The sequence below is a fragment of the Pipistrellus hanaki genome (genome assembly GCF_964339955.1).
Source record: "Pipistrellus hanaki genome assembly, chromosome: 5".
Lineage (NCBI taxonomy): Eukaryota > Metazoa > Chordata > Mammalia > Chiroptera > Vespertilionidae > Pipistrellus > Pipistrellus hanaki.
The window spans coordinates 82,211,568-82,226,447 of NC_140507.1; the positions used below are offsets into that span (position 1 = coordinate 82,211,568).

The 14,880-nt window shown below is 47.2% G+C and overlaps 1 protein-coding gene across 7 annotated transcripts in view; it reads left to right on the forward strand.

Moving 5' to 3' along the window:
- GATAD2A (GATA zinc finger domain containing 2A) overlaps positions 1-14,880 on the forward strand; it is a 114,319-nt gene that overhangs the window by 61,278 nt on the left and 38,161 nt on the right. The gene's annotated exons all lie outside the window — the stretch shown is intronic.

Here is a 14,880-nt window from a genome sequence, read left to right on the forward strand (position 1 = left end):
ACCCCCCCTTCCCCTTGCCTTGGAGCACTCCTTATTATCATCTGTGCTTTCTCACTTTAGTACTTGATTCTGTGATAGCCAGTATACTGTTGTTAATATAGTCTTGATTAGCGATCAGTCTCACGCATTGTCGGCCATCCATATCAGCTGTAGCCAGTAGAATGGATAAAGTAGGTGGTTAGCTGGTTTTCAACATGACTTTGTCTTATAAAAAAGAGTGCTTTACAAGATTGAGCCTGTGCCATCCACGGGTCACTGTACCTCCCATCGTGGAAGGGACCTCACCCTGCATCGTCCACCTGCTCTGTGTCCACTGCCTACCCCCAGCTTTGTGTGTGTGCTCCTAAGGCTTCCTGGGGCCTCTGCTGCTCTGGGTGGGAGGCTTTTTGTTGGAAATTCCCAGGGGTAACCATGAGACCCAATTAGCCCTGGTCCCTGCTAGAAACTAAGCCCATGTTTGGAAGAATGAATGGGTGAAGTACCTGTGAGGTTGAAATGGGTGGCACACTCACAGTGAAGCCTGTGATGGGTTTTGCTTGAATAGCGCTCTGCCTGTGACCCTCTCTCCACATTGGCTCTCTGTCAGTAAATTGTATGTCCGACATGTTCACACTCTACGGTAGGGGTGTCGAACTCAATCAGAGAAGGGGCCAAAATCTAAAATCCAGCCTAAATTGCGGGCCGAATGGTTTACTGAACAGTCATAAACTGACAATGTCATAAACTGACAGCGGAGTGCAGTGATGACAGCGCGGTGCGGGCCACATTGCAAGGCCTGGCGGGCTGGATTTGGCCCGCGGGCCTTGTGTTTGACACATGTGCTCTACGGCATCGGCTCCTTTTCTGGGAGATGGTTCTCTCTCTTTTTTAAATGTATTTTTGCCCTAGCCCAGTGGTCGGCAAACTCATTAGTCAACAGAGCCAAATATCAACAGTACAACGATTGAAATTTCTTTTGAGAGCCAAATTTTAAAACTAATGCCACTTTTTCTAAATAGACTCGCCCAGGCTGTGGTATTTTGTGAAAGAGCCACATGTGGCTCGGGAGCCGCCGTTTGCCGACCACGGCCCAAGCCAGTTTGGCTCAGTGGATAGAAGAGCATTAGCCTATGGACCAAAGGGTCCTGGGTTCAATTATGGTCAAGGGCCTGTACCTTGGTTGCAGGCTCCTCCTTGGCCCGGGCTCTTGTAGGAGGCAACCAATTGATGCTTTTTTCTGTCTTTCCCTCTCTCTCTTCCACTCTCCCTAAAAATCAATGGAAAAATAGTAACAATAAACAAATAGATAAATAAATATTTTTTTATTGCTTTCAGAGAGGAGGGAGAGAGACAAACATGATAAGAGAGAATCATTGGTCGGCTGCCTACTGCATGCCTCACACTGGGGATCGAGTCCGCAACCTGGGCATGTGCCCTCTCCGGGAATCACACTGAGACTCCTAGTTATAGGTGGATGCTCAACCACTGAGGCACACTAGCTGGGCTGTTGTGTTCTTTTTAATCCTGCCTTTTGAAAAATATGAAGGTAAAGTTCACATAACATAAAATTCACTCTTTCAAACATTTTAAAGTGTGAATTTCCACTTAGAAGAGATGAGGTTTCTGTTCCAGCTCTTATAGTGCAGAAAGTGCTGTGAGAACTGTTTCTTAGGCCCATGGGCTTCATTGAGACCAAAAACTTGCTTTAATCCTAAAAGTAGCTTTCCCTGCTGGCTCCAGTTCTCCTGGGGCAGCTGAGAGCCCTGACACCAAAAAAGGACTCTGTGGAGGGGGAGCTTGACAAAGGAAGCCCAGGCAAGGCCTCTGGGCAGCTGAGTTACATTTCCCGGGCTCCTGATGAAAATGGCAGCAGATGCATACCTGTTCCCTCCTCACTCTACATTCATGTCTCCTTCTTGGAACGGAGAAGGCCTTTATGGCTCTTAGAATTTTCTGTGCAAAACCATTCTGCCATTTCTGGCCACAGGCCTCAATGAAGCTGGTGGCTAGGGCTGCATCTCCAATGGGCCCTGAGGGAGTCTGCCCTGAAAGGGTTAGAGCCTCCCATTTTGTGATGTGACACCGATGGCACATTGCAATGTTGTGGAAATGGCAGGCGTAACCCTTTGTGGGCTGCAAGGCTCATAGCCTAGGAAGCAGCTGGGAGGGGACAGAGGGCTGGTCTTTTCCCATGGGTGGGAAATTCCACCAGCTAGCTCTCACAGTGACATTCTGCACCAGGGTAATTCCTGGTCACCATTTCCCTGTAGACATTTAATATTACTAAGGTTCCCTTTTACAAGTGGCACCTTTGTTTCTGTATTGTCTGCTCCTCCAGCAGCATCTGTTTTCTCCCTCTGGGGATGCAGGGTAGGGATTTGACCACAGCCCAGTGGGGTCAGAAGCTCAGATGGCCATCTGGAAGTGGCCCCAAGTGGGGGCGGCACTGAGCACCTCTGAGATGACAAACACTTATCTCCAGTGTGAGCCTGGGGGGAGCTAGTGACAATTTTAAAGACACTTGCTAGCAGTCTCTCCCCCTCTTGACATGGGATCAGTATAAGTGCGCTTTCTTTTACTGAGTACCATAACTTAGAGGTGCAGACAGGCTTTTGTCTCATGTCACTGGGAAGGGCGCTCAGAGGCCAATGTATTGGGCTACACTGCAATCAGAGCTGAGTGGGATCCATGTGGTTTGTGTAGTCAGTGTTCCCTGAGAAGAAGATAGAAGCGTATCTCTGTACTCTATCCCAGGAAGAGCTACTCTTCCTCCAGTTTTTCCTCCCATGGCTCCAGGGAAGGAGGTTGGACTGTCCCAGGGTGAGTTTGGGCAGCCAGCTACACCATCACAGGACTGGTGGTTACTATGGCACGAACCTCACCAAGGATAGTGACTTCAGGTTTTCTGGAGATTACTTGTCTTGAAACTGGCTTTGTTCCCACACACTGCTGAGGTGAGATGGTCCTAGTGTTTTCTTGAACACTGTGCAGTCTATATGGAATTTTCATTGAAGAATCTGAAGAGGTTTTTCTCTTTCTCTCTTTTTCTTAAAAAATATTTTTATTGATTTCAGGGAGGAAGAGAGAGAGAGAGAAACATCAATGATGATGAGAGAGAATCACTGATCAGCTGCCTCCTGCACACCCTCTACTTGGGATCGAGCTGGCAACCTGGGCATGTGCCCTCACCAGGAATGGAACAGTGAGGTCAACACTTTACCACTAAGCTACACCAGCTGATGTATTCAGTGTTGTTCCCTGTTACCTTCCCTTCAAAACAGACAATCTCCTCTGAAAATGTTGATGGTCACTACATGAGTATGTTAAATTGCTCTCCAGGTTAATTTTGTTAAGTAGATTTTTAATTTAGGGGCATTATTTACAAGTCTTCCACCTTAAAAAACAGATTGTAAAGTGTGTTTATTTGTAAATGTGAATGCCGGAGGTGCTGTCTTTTTTTGTTTTGTTTTTTCATTCTTTTTTTTTTTTTTTTTTTCCTTTCATATATTTTATTGACTTTTCATAGAGAGTTAGAAACATCGATGAGAGAGAATCATCAATCAGCTGCCTCTTGCACACCCCCTACTGGGGATGTGCCTGCAACCACAGTACATGCCCTTGACCGGAATCGAACCCGGGACCTTTCAGTCCGCAGGCCGACGCTCTATCCACTGAGCCAAACCGGTCCCGGCTGTTTTTTACTTCATTCTTAATGGCCTGCATTACTGGGTGCTAGGACAGAAGGTGACCAGGATAATATGGATACAGTCTGACTGAACCTTGGGTATGACTTCCCTCAACCCCCATCCCTGTGGTGATGGGCTTATATTTGACTAGAGGCCCGGTGCATGGCATTCATGCACTGCGGGGGAGGGTGTCCCTCATTCTGGCCTGCTCCCTCTTGCGGTCCGGAACCCCTTGGGGATATTTCCGCCAAGGGGTCCTTAGCACTGCCAGGGAGTCCTTACCACTGCACTCACCAGCCATGAGCCTGGCTCGGGGCTTCTGGCTGAGCAACGCTCCCCCTGTGAGAGCACACTGACCACCAGGGAGCAGCTCCTGCCTTGAGTATCTGCCCCCCTGGTGGTCAGTGCACTTCATAGCAACCAGTTCCGCTGTTCGGTCAATTTGCATATTAGGCTTTTATTATATAGGAGTAAAGACCCAATGCACAAAATTCGTTCAAGAGTAGGCCTTCCTTCCCCCAGCTGCCAGCACCAGCTTCCCTCTGGCACCCAGGACCCGGGCTTCCCTCGCAACCCTAGCTTCATCCAGTCTAATTAGCATATTACACTTTTGTTGTCATAGGTGGCTCATCGGCATTTCAGATGGAGTGCAATGTTTGGGCACACCTGGGATGTTAGAAATGCACCTTTGAGGAAGGAGGCTGAGCTGCTCCTGAATTTATTTAACCTTCATTTTTGACTCCTGCTTCTGAGCTGAGTACCACACTTGAAAGTGGTCTTGCTTACTGGAAGGATTAAGTAGAAAGCACCTGTGGGGGCTGGGGGCAGAGAGGTGTCCTGAGTAGCACACCAGTTTTCAGAAGGACTTATTTGATAAAGTGACTGGAGGCACTTCATTTAAGTTGTGTGCATACACGAGTCTTTTTGAGTGTGCTCTGTGTCATCTCACAGCTCTCAGTGTTCTCCTCCTCTGTCCTAGGACCCAGTGAAAGGTTTCCAGTTCTCCTCACTCACAGGCTTATGGCCAATCAGGACCCCACTCCCTCTCCAGTCCCTGGACTTCTTAGTTCTTAAGGGCACCTGGAGCCCAGGAAAGCCCATGGGAGAGCTGGTCGTCACCATTAGCCTCTCACAATGAATACAAGTGGCTTGTGGCTTCTCTATAACGGTTGTTTTATCCTTCCAAGCAACCTCATTCCATTTAAAAAAAACAGTTTTTAAAACTTTTGTTCAAGGATCCTTTTATTTGGTTTCATTTTCTTGGAGATGGGTTTTCATGTGCTAGTATATTTCTGCCACTTGGCCTTTTCTGCTACCATTTCTTCCCTCTTTTCTCTCTATAAATGCAAATTTATTCTTCCCTTCCTCCTCTAATCAGCAGGTGGACTCATTTTCTGGTGTTGTAATAAAATGGTGATTGGCACACATATCTCACAGCCCTTACTGGGTCTCTACTCCATGAAGGCAGGGACCCTGAGCTGCTGATCTAGCTGCCCACAGAGGAGATGTCACTGGCTCTTTGGAGGTCACCATTGGGCAAAGGGTCAGTATTTTTCAGGAACCCATTGGTGTTCTTATCCTGCTGGGCCAAATGGGCCAAGAACTTGGAAATGGGGTGTCCCAGACCCTGAATAACAGGTATCTTGTGCTGCCGAAGTTCCCTTCTGGGTTCACCCATTACTCAGATAAACAGCAAAACTTCTTTGCCTTCTCTGGAAGCTTAAATTATCTTGTGCATGAATGAAGTTGTAGAAATGAGTGTGGTTGCAGTGCAAGTGATTTCAAAACTTTGCTGCTCCAGCCAGGTGCAAAATTATTTGTGGGTTAAAGTGATTGAGGTGCATAGGGATCCATGCCAGACTGCAGGGCTCTGGGCTCCTTAAGGTGCTTTAGAAGTCGGTGATCTTGGCCTCTGTGTCTAATCTCATGTTCATACTTAGTTTTCCTCCTTATTGAGACAGGTGGATCTGGAGCTAAGTGGACACTAGTCACCTATAAGAACTGCTATTCTTTGTTCAGAAGATATGAAAGACCTTTTTGCTGTGGCCAGGTAGCTCTGTTTGGTTAGTGTCCTGATGCGCCAAGGTTGTTGATGTGCCAAGGTTGCTGGTTGAAACCCAGTCAGGGTACATATAAGAAACAACCAATGAATGCATAAATAAGTGAATAACAAATTGATGATTCCCTCCCAACCCCCCCTCTACCCCCCCCACACACCCCTTCTCCCTTCCTCTCTCAATAAATAAATAAAAAAACACACCATGCCGAGATCGGTTTGGCTCAATGGATAGAGCGTCGGCTTGGGGACTGAAAGGTCCCGGGTTCGATTCCGGTCAAGGGCATGTACCTTGGTTGCGGGCATATCCCCGGTGGGGGTGTGCAGGAGGCGGCAGATCGATGACTCTCTCTCTCATCTATGTTTCTAGCTCTCTATCTCTCTCCCTTCCTCTCTGTACAAAATCAATAAAATATATTTAAAAAAATAAATAAATAAAAATAAAAATAAAAAAACACACCAAAAAAAGGCTTTTTCTGAGCTAATTGGGCAAGATTCAGAAGTGAGAGAAGGGAATGAAAACTGTGAGTGCTGTGCATGTGTGTGTGGGTGCATGTATCTGTGAGCATGCATGAGTATGAGTACACAAGTGTGTCTGTGTGTGTTGTGAGTGATTGCTTGGTGTTCACCTAGCCTGGTGTGTTGTACCTTTGGGGAGCAGGGAGGTGTCTGTCATTGACCCAATTTCCTATGTCAGTGTGTTTGTCCTATGTCAGTAGGTATCCTCTGAGTGGGATCAGTTGCTTCCAAGTTTTATGTGCCACGTTTCTTGTACCCTTTCCTCTTTACTCACTGGCCTTGGCCACCTCAGAACCTGGAGACCTATGACCATGGCTGCTGGAGGCTGACCATGATATTGCCCACCTTGTGAGAAGCCTTTTTGGAATAGCAGCTGAGGTCCTTCAGCAGGACAAGAAAATTTCTTTGTCATATGTCTCACTTTTGTAAAGTGGCTGTCCACTTAGTGGGCTACATTGGCTTATTTTAACAGGCAGAAGGCTCAGAAAATCTGTATCAAATCCCCAGGCTCAAGGAGCCTCAGTAAAGACGGACAGGACATCACCAGTTGGTGATGTGCCCACCACTCAGACCTATTGTTAACGTAAAGGTTAGCAGAATTGTAGGATCGAGGTGCTGACCAGGTGGAGGCTGAGCCCCAGGCAGGTCCTCAGTGCTCTCCTGCTCTCTCTTGGTTGGGCGATGGAGCTGCAGCCACAGGCAGAATGCATTGGGTGTAATTTGTGATTGTTTAGAGATCTCCATCAATCTGTGGGATAGGACAAAGGGGTACAGGGCTATGATGGTGCTGCCCTGGAATGGAATAGTTAGGGCAATTTGGTGTAAACTTGCATCCTCCTAGATGTTTACCCCTTTCACACCAGGTAAAGCACCCTTCTCAGGGTTTCCCTAGCACAAATGTTCCCTTTCTCCCCAGCCCTCAAGTTACTGGGAGAAATGGGGCTTTTTGCAGGATCTTGAGTGACTCAGCCCCAGTATGCTTGATTCACACTTTCCATACCTGCTTTAATTTCTCTCAGTGAGGCTTCTCCTGTCCTTCTCCACTGGGCATTTCACCCATCAGGTTCTCTTCTCAGTCCCTGTTCTTCTCCTTAGAGCTTTGGCACGTGTGGTGAGGAACTGCTTCTTTTTGTAACTGGGTTAAAGTTTCATCTGCTGCAGTAATAGAGTTTATAGCTTGTAATTTTCTTCTGCAAGGGACTTATTTATCTTGAGACTGGGGGGGCTTTTAGAATGGTATAAAATTGACCGGTAGTGAGACAGGTTGACCCTGCAGTGACCAGTGTGCACTAGACATTTTTTGAAACGAAATTTCTTCTGATTTGTCAAAAGGGTTACCATGAGTCATGGGCTCAGATTGAATTTACATGTTCAAGTCCTTTTTTTGAAACATATTTTTCTCTGTAGTTCTGCTATAATGCTTGTTTTGGAAAAGCAGATTTACTTCAACACTATTGATATACTATGGCACAGGTGAAACATAACACACATGTTGTATTTGGTTATGTGTGTGATTTTGTCTAGAGAAATGCTAAACTAGCTGGTGGCCTGTCTTGATAAATAAAGTTTGACCGGGTGACCCAATTGAGGACATAATGTCACAGCTGAATAATCGGGACAGTGATGGAATGGCCCAAAGAGCTGAAAATTCTTCTTGTACCAAAAGAATCCAGAATATTGTTCCCAGTCAAAAGAGTACCTGCTGGTACACAGAATCAAAATGCACACACCTGAGATGGACCCATCCCCCCTCAGGTCACACTCTTCTTCTGTCTGGAGTCAGATAGCCTCCTACCAGCTTGTCACAGTAACTCAGAAACTGCAGCCCCCAACCCCACTCTACCGCTGTCATAGCACACTCAGGTCTTCCCAGGGGAGGCATCAGCCTTCAGGTAGCATTTATGTATTTCTTAGCTGTTTTTTAACATGCTGCTATTTAAAAATCAGGTTCTTGTCTCTTTTTATGTGACTGATGGTGATTTGGATTGCTGTGTACCTAACCCCATTGTTCCCATAAGCACTATGTTTCTTCTGCATGATTTTGCAACACATGACGGTTGTTAAACATGCATCTATTTTGCTCCAGAACTTGCTGTACTTTGAAAGCAAACAGCAAAAGGTATGGTCTCACTTATAACACCCTATAAGGCTGTAATCACTTAATATTTGTGGTGAAAGAGGAAGCCAACCCCCCTTGCAAGGAGGTTCCAATGTCCTTTGGAAACATTGAGTCTGACTGGTGATTAATGGGATGTTTCTATGGACATTGCCTGGAGGAGCATGGTCTTTAGTACCCAGCACTGTCTTAAGTTTTCAGAACACTAAGGATTTAGATACCATCTTCATTCAGTGAGTAGTAAGATTTAGTTCTCCTTTTGAACAAACCTTTAGCATAAGACTTTTGTGGCTGCCTCATTCTGTAAGAGGCACTCTTCCTGTTCAATAGCTTGGCCCATGCTGTTCCCTCTCTGGTCCATTTCCCCAGATTCCTGTTCCTATCTCAGCCTTAGTGTGTAGGTCTCCATCTCCGTATACTTGCCTTACAGTCAGAATGCAGATGTTCTTAATGAAAGCACACAATTTGTTTGCTTTGTTTTGCTCCATAGGGCAACCCAGGAATCATACGCTTTATGAGACTAATTTACAAAAATGTAGTTTAAAATAATACATACTAAACCCATACTGTTTGCTCCACACTGAAAATGAACATTAATGGCAAAAAGAAGTTTCTGCCATGGAAGAGTTTAGCATGAGGAGCGATGAAGCCAATGAGTTGTGTGGAGGTGGTTGCCGACAGTCCTGGTGAGGGACTGTATGGAACATGGTCTCTGTCAGTGAACCCACAATGACAGTGTGTCCTGATGGCTCCTTGGGACAGCTAGTGGCCCAGGTAGAAGGTGTGCTGTGTGGATGAGCCGAGAGGATTGGGTTTACTGCTTTGAGAGCGGGAGTCATTGTAATAAGTGACAGAGAAGGTAGACTTTTAAGCTGTGTAGACATTTGCCAATAACAAGTGGGAAAGTAGCAGCAGTGTCCCCTTTCAGCTCACTGAGGTTCTGTGTTCCTCTTGTGTTCTTAGTTCCACCCATTGCAGGAGCCAGCCAAGTGTCTTCCCTTTATCTTAGGCCCCTCCTGGCCAAGGGCCACGGAGGACAGCACCTCCCTCCCTGCAGGGCCTTCTTCCCTTGCCCCACCCCCACTTACACTTGTGTCCTTTCAGTTCTCAGCCTCTGAAGGTGACAGTGCTATTTGATCTAGCTTTCCTTTTTATCTTTGTTTTCTTATAATACAAGACTGATAATATATAGTCACTGTTAAGAGACTATGATTTAATAGAGAAAGTGAATGTTTCTTAATCCACTCTTCAGAAATGAGTGCTGTGGATTTAGCTCCATTTCTTTCAGTTTCAATTTTAATAAACTTTCAATATTTGTTTCTGTAGATTATAAGCACCTTTAAACCGCGTGAATAGTATTATACTATTGTGCAATTTGATTTTCTCATCCAAGTTATTTCTAAAGTCACTGTGTCTTTTCACATAGCATGCCTATAAGGTATAGATAGTGAAACTGAGGCTCAGAGTGAGAAGCCCCTCCTCCTTCCTCCCCCCCGCCCAGTTGCTCCCTGAGATTCTGCCTCTTCTCTGCTGTATTCAGTGGTGCACACTAGCTGTCGATCATCTTTGTGTTTCCCAAGTTAAATTACATTCCTGTATTCGGCTTTATTAGGCCTTGACATAGTTTAAAACTCGAGAGCTGACTTTTTGGTGTGAGTTCCTTCCAGAACACAACCACTGGATCTATGCTATGTTGCTCAGAGGTAGGTGTCTGGAAGTGGTTCACACCTGGAGCAGATTAGGGCCTGTTCTGGAAGAGAAGACCAAAGTGTAGCTTAGCTATTTTCCCCTGACTCCTCCCTGGTGCCTGTGTTCGACTCTCAAGAACATGGGGAGCCAATGGAAGGTGTGCAGACCAAGACTCAGCTTTGGAAGCTTCCTCAGGCTGCTGACTTGGGGAGGGTGGATGGGGGTCTGGGTCTAAGCAGGAGACAAGGGAGGCCAAGCAAAGAGAAGTGGCACAGCCCCAATCCCAAGACTGCTAGGTGCAGAAACCCACCTGTGCTGTGTTGTTGAGACTCTAGAGTTTGGCCAGTGGCTGATAAAGTTAGCATCTGGATCCCATCGTTCCATCCTAGTGTCCATTGTTTCACAGGCCCCTCCTGACAGGAAGGGTGCCCTGCACTACCCTGAGGACAGTAGCTGCCCCATGTGCAGGCCTTCACCTGTCAGCAGATGCTCCTCAGCTTGTGTGGGTCTGGTAGACAGCTCATGCTCAGCATGTCCAAAGTACCTCCACTTCTAACCTTCTTTTCCCAGAACTGCTCCTTCCCTATCTCAGAAAACCAAGTTCTTCTGTCCAGTTTCTCAGGAAAAAAACAACAAAACAGAGCAACCTTCTCTTGCCTCCTGGGCAGCTATTGGCATGCTGTGATGTTCTTATCCTCTAAAGCAGCTGTTGCCAAACTTGTGAACCTCACGGACCACTGATTGGCAACCACTGCTCTAAAGTACAGTCCAGCATTTGATCATCTCCCTACCACTCTGTCCCCTTCCTGTCCTGGGCCACAAGATACAGAAGCCCCCAGTCTATCCCCAAATCAGCCAGATGACCCTTTAGAACAAATTATATCTCCCTGTGCTTCCCCTGAGATCAGTCCACACTCAGCACCCTCTTTCCCCCAGCTTCTGATGCAGACTTCCTTCTCTGGGCTCTGGAAAAACACCCCAAGTCTGCTTTTTAGCTCATTAGCTCTGTCACATCTCCCAAGCACATATTAAACCTTGCTTTCCTGCTGTGTGAAACAGGAGTATTACTCTAGTAATCTTGCTGGTATGTTAGTAACAGAGTAGTAGAAATAGTCCAGATAGTATTAATGGTAATGCCTCAGAGTTATGGCTCTATGGCTTAATGTCTGTTTCCTTTTTTTTTTTTTTTTTTTTTTTTTTTTTTTAACTGGCCTGTGTACTCGACCTATGCCACTTACTTTCTGTTGGTCTCCCGTTAGTCTTGTTTTAAAATTCTGGTTTCTGCCACACCATAATTCACCCTTTGGAGTTGTTTTAAAACAGGTTTTCCTCCTGAGGTTCTCAGACCAATTGGATGGTGGGACTTTACTAAAATAAAGAAGCTTTTGGTAGAGGCAGTTGAAATTTGCATCTGACCCAAATCCCTATGTCAGCATTCTGCCCTGTACTTAGTGGCCCCATCATCCTGGGTTCAGTCTGTGCTGTGGCTGAAACCTGCCCAGGAAAAACTGCTGGCCCAGGACAGGACTCATCAGAGTAAGGTTGTGTCTGGAGTGTGAGGAGAAGAGGTTGAGGCCACCTAGCTTCTAGCTGTTCCCTATGTAGCAAGCAGCCTATGCTTCAGGCAGCAGCCAGCACAGAATCCCACCAAGAGGGGGTGTTCTTTGTGGACCCCGCATTTCCTGAATGAATGGGCCTGTGGTGAAACTTCTGTGGTCCTTGCTGCCCCTTTATTTTCCTTTCCTCGCTCTCCAGGAATTCTAAAGCTGATTAGAATTTGCCAGCTGGGACAATCCAGCCTCTTCACCTCCTCTTTAGAAAGTACCTCCTCACTGCTTTTTTGCAGAAATCTGCAGTCATGCTTCATTCCACAGGAGGGTTTCTTCCTGAAACTTTGTCACCATCCCTGGGTCTGTGCCTGCAGGGCTGTGGCTGCCAGCCCTGACATGCTGGGGTACTGTTCTTTCCCCTTGAGAGGAGCACCAGCTACTTACCAGCACCTGCCCTGCCCTGCCCTGCCCTGCCCTGCCCTGCCCAGGAGTGCGGCCAGGGGCCAGGAATTGGCCATAGCAAGCCCCATCGGCCCTACGGCAACTTCCTGGCTGTGGAGGAGGCATCATCCCCCACTTGCAGGCCCTGCTCCCTCCAGCTGTGGTTGTCCTTCCTGTGGTGGGGGAGGGTTTCAGCACGTCCCCGCAGACTGTGTCAGAGGCACAGTCCAGGCCCTTGATTCTGGGCCTGGGCTGGCAGCATTTCAGCCCCTGGACTGCAGAATGAGTTGCCCTGATACAGCATAAGCCTATGGATTCCTGGGCCCTACCGGGGCTCCAGGGAGTGGCCCTGTGGGTGTGAGGCTGCGCTCTGGCACCTCATGATCTATTTGTTTTACACCAGTGATGATGAAGTGAGGCCACTTGGCACCACCACACCAGTCTGGTCACCTGGCACACAGCAATCTTATTGCCCGTTCCCTTATCTGTGGGCAGATTGGAGGAACAATTTCACACAGGTTTTGGGCTTCCTATGAGCTTCATAGATAAGATCTCAGGACTTATGCTGTGGGGAGCCCCTCTGGGCTGGAGCAGAGGTGGACTGGGGAAGCATGGGTGCTCTGAATGCAGGATTAGGGGACACAGCATTTATTCAGTAGGACTATGTTCTCCTTATCTACCTGGGATACCCCTCATCCCAGTAGGTACCAGGCCATAATGGGAACTTCTCCCTCACGGGCAGAATTTCCTTGGACTCCAGTGGGGTCCCTCCTTGCCTAAAATCCTGGTATCCCCTCATCTTCTATCCAGACAGGCTTCTCCCCAGTCCTGGAGGCACACATACCTGCCAGCCAAGGTGGCCTCAGAATTGTTCCTCTTGTTCCAATTTTCAGATGCTTGAGGAACTTCTGTTTCAGGTTGTGCCCAAAGGAAAAATGATTCACCCTTCTTCTCACACTGACAGATAGTCAGGACAGTGACTTTTTTTTTTTTTTAATTTATTTATTTATTTATTTATTTATTTATTTATTTTTACATATTTTATTTTTTTTTATTGCCCCCCTCCCTCCCTCCCTCACATCCCCTCCCTCCCCATAGTTTTATGTCCATTGGTTGTACTTATATGCATTTATACAAGTCCTTCGGTTGATCTATTATCTCCCAGGACAGTGACTTTTGGAGAGACAGGATGGACAGACTGTGAGCAGGCTGATGAGGTTTGTGGTCAGGGCGTATTGGAAAAAGAAACCTAGCACTTTAAGAGGCAAATGGGAACATTCCTCACTTCCCTGTGGAATAGTGAAGAGATTACAGGGAGGTGGATGAGGGAATGGAGAGATCTGGGCAAGAGCAGAGGGATGGGGGTTGTATAGGGGTGGCTGAAGCTGAGCAGTTGCTACAGGATTGACTGAAGGAGCCGGCTGGGGTGACAAGGAGGGGTTGGGGGCAGATGGAGGCCGAGCCATAACCAGTAGCCCTTCATCTAGATGGAGTGGGGAGCACCCTGGGGGTGACATGACCATGGGGAGACCTGCTCTGTTCAACCCTTTGGACTGACTGTAAAAGCAGATGCAGTGCCATGGTGGTCTAATACATATGCAGAGGGAGGAGCAAGAAGCAGCTGTCCTTTCCTTCCTTTCAGTCTTAAGTCCACAGTAGAACCCGTTGGGGCAGGCCTCCTTTAAGGATGCTGTAACTGAGTCAGCTCTGGAACGTGTCCCATATATAATGATTTGGCCCTTTTATTGCTTTGTGCTGTCCCCAGTCTCCCAGAAGGTGGTTTCGGGACTGGGTCTACCCAGCCCTGTCCAGAACAGGCCTCCTGATGAGGAAACTGAGGTGCTGGGAGGTCTTGCATGTAGGCATACCACAGATGTGAATTGGGGCTCTGAGGGGTTCACAGGTGTACTCCTCCTCCTGGCCAGGTATTGGTGGACATGGCTCCTGACTGTCCTGAAGAGAACAGGCACTTTGGGAATTCTGCTTTATCCTAGCAGCTAAATTCCTTTCTGATCCCTGGTGAACTTTCACTGACTTGTTTCTAGTGTCCTTCCCTGTTTGGAACATCGAAATTGGGCTCAGAGTGGCCCCTTTAATAGCGGGTGTCCCGGTCTTAGCTATGGAATGCCTGCAGCCTCCCTGCAGACATCCTTGCTTGTCCTCCCTCCTGTCTATGTGAGGGTTAACAGCACTTCAGCTTGTTGTCTGGAACCGGTTCAGACTAGTTTTCTAGAAAGTGCTTTGTCTCTCAGACTGAATCCTGGGAAGGGTCATGTGGAGCCCAGTGATGTCATGGGATCAGAAACTGACTCAGCTGTTTTAGTCTTCTTTATAGGAAGATATGTGTGTGTTTCAGGTACAGGGCGCTGGCATGGTGACAGGCCAGAATTCACTCTAAAGTTTACTTCATCAGCAGACATAGGATTAAAAGTTATCCCCATTCTTTATCCCCCTGAGGTAAGGGCCACTCTCACTGAAGGAGAGAAGTGTCAAGGGTCAGCCTGATTTTTTGCATTTCAGGCCTGGACCTGGTAGTACCTTGCTCTTGGCACAGCATAGTCCCTTTCCTGGATTCCAGACACCTAGGAAGTTCAGTTTTCTTCTATTTGCTTTGAGTCTGAAGCACCAAAAATTCTCCTTTATGATAAACAGCCTCCTCCTATTGTTTCTGTCTAGGTCCCTGAGGTCGCAGCTCCCTAGATGCCCCACCACTCCTGTCCCAGTCTTCCCCAGGGCAGTGAAGAAATGTCCCAGGACCACTTTGTGGGCCCTGCGTTTGTGTACCTACTTCTGTCACTGTCACATGGCCAGAAAAATATTACAAGCTGACACTGAAAAGTTACC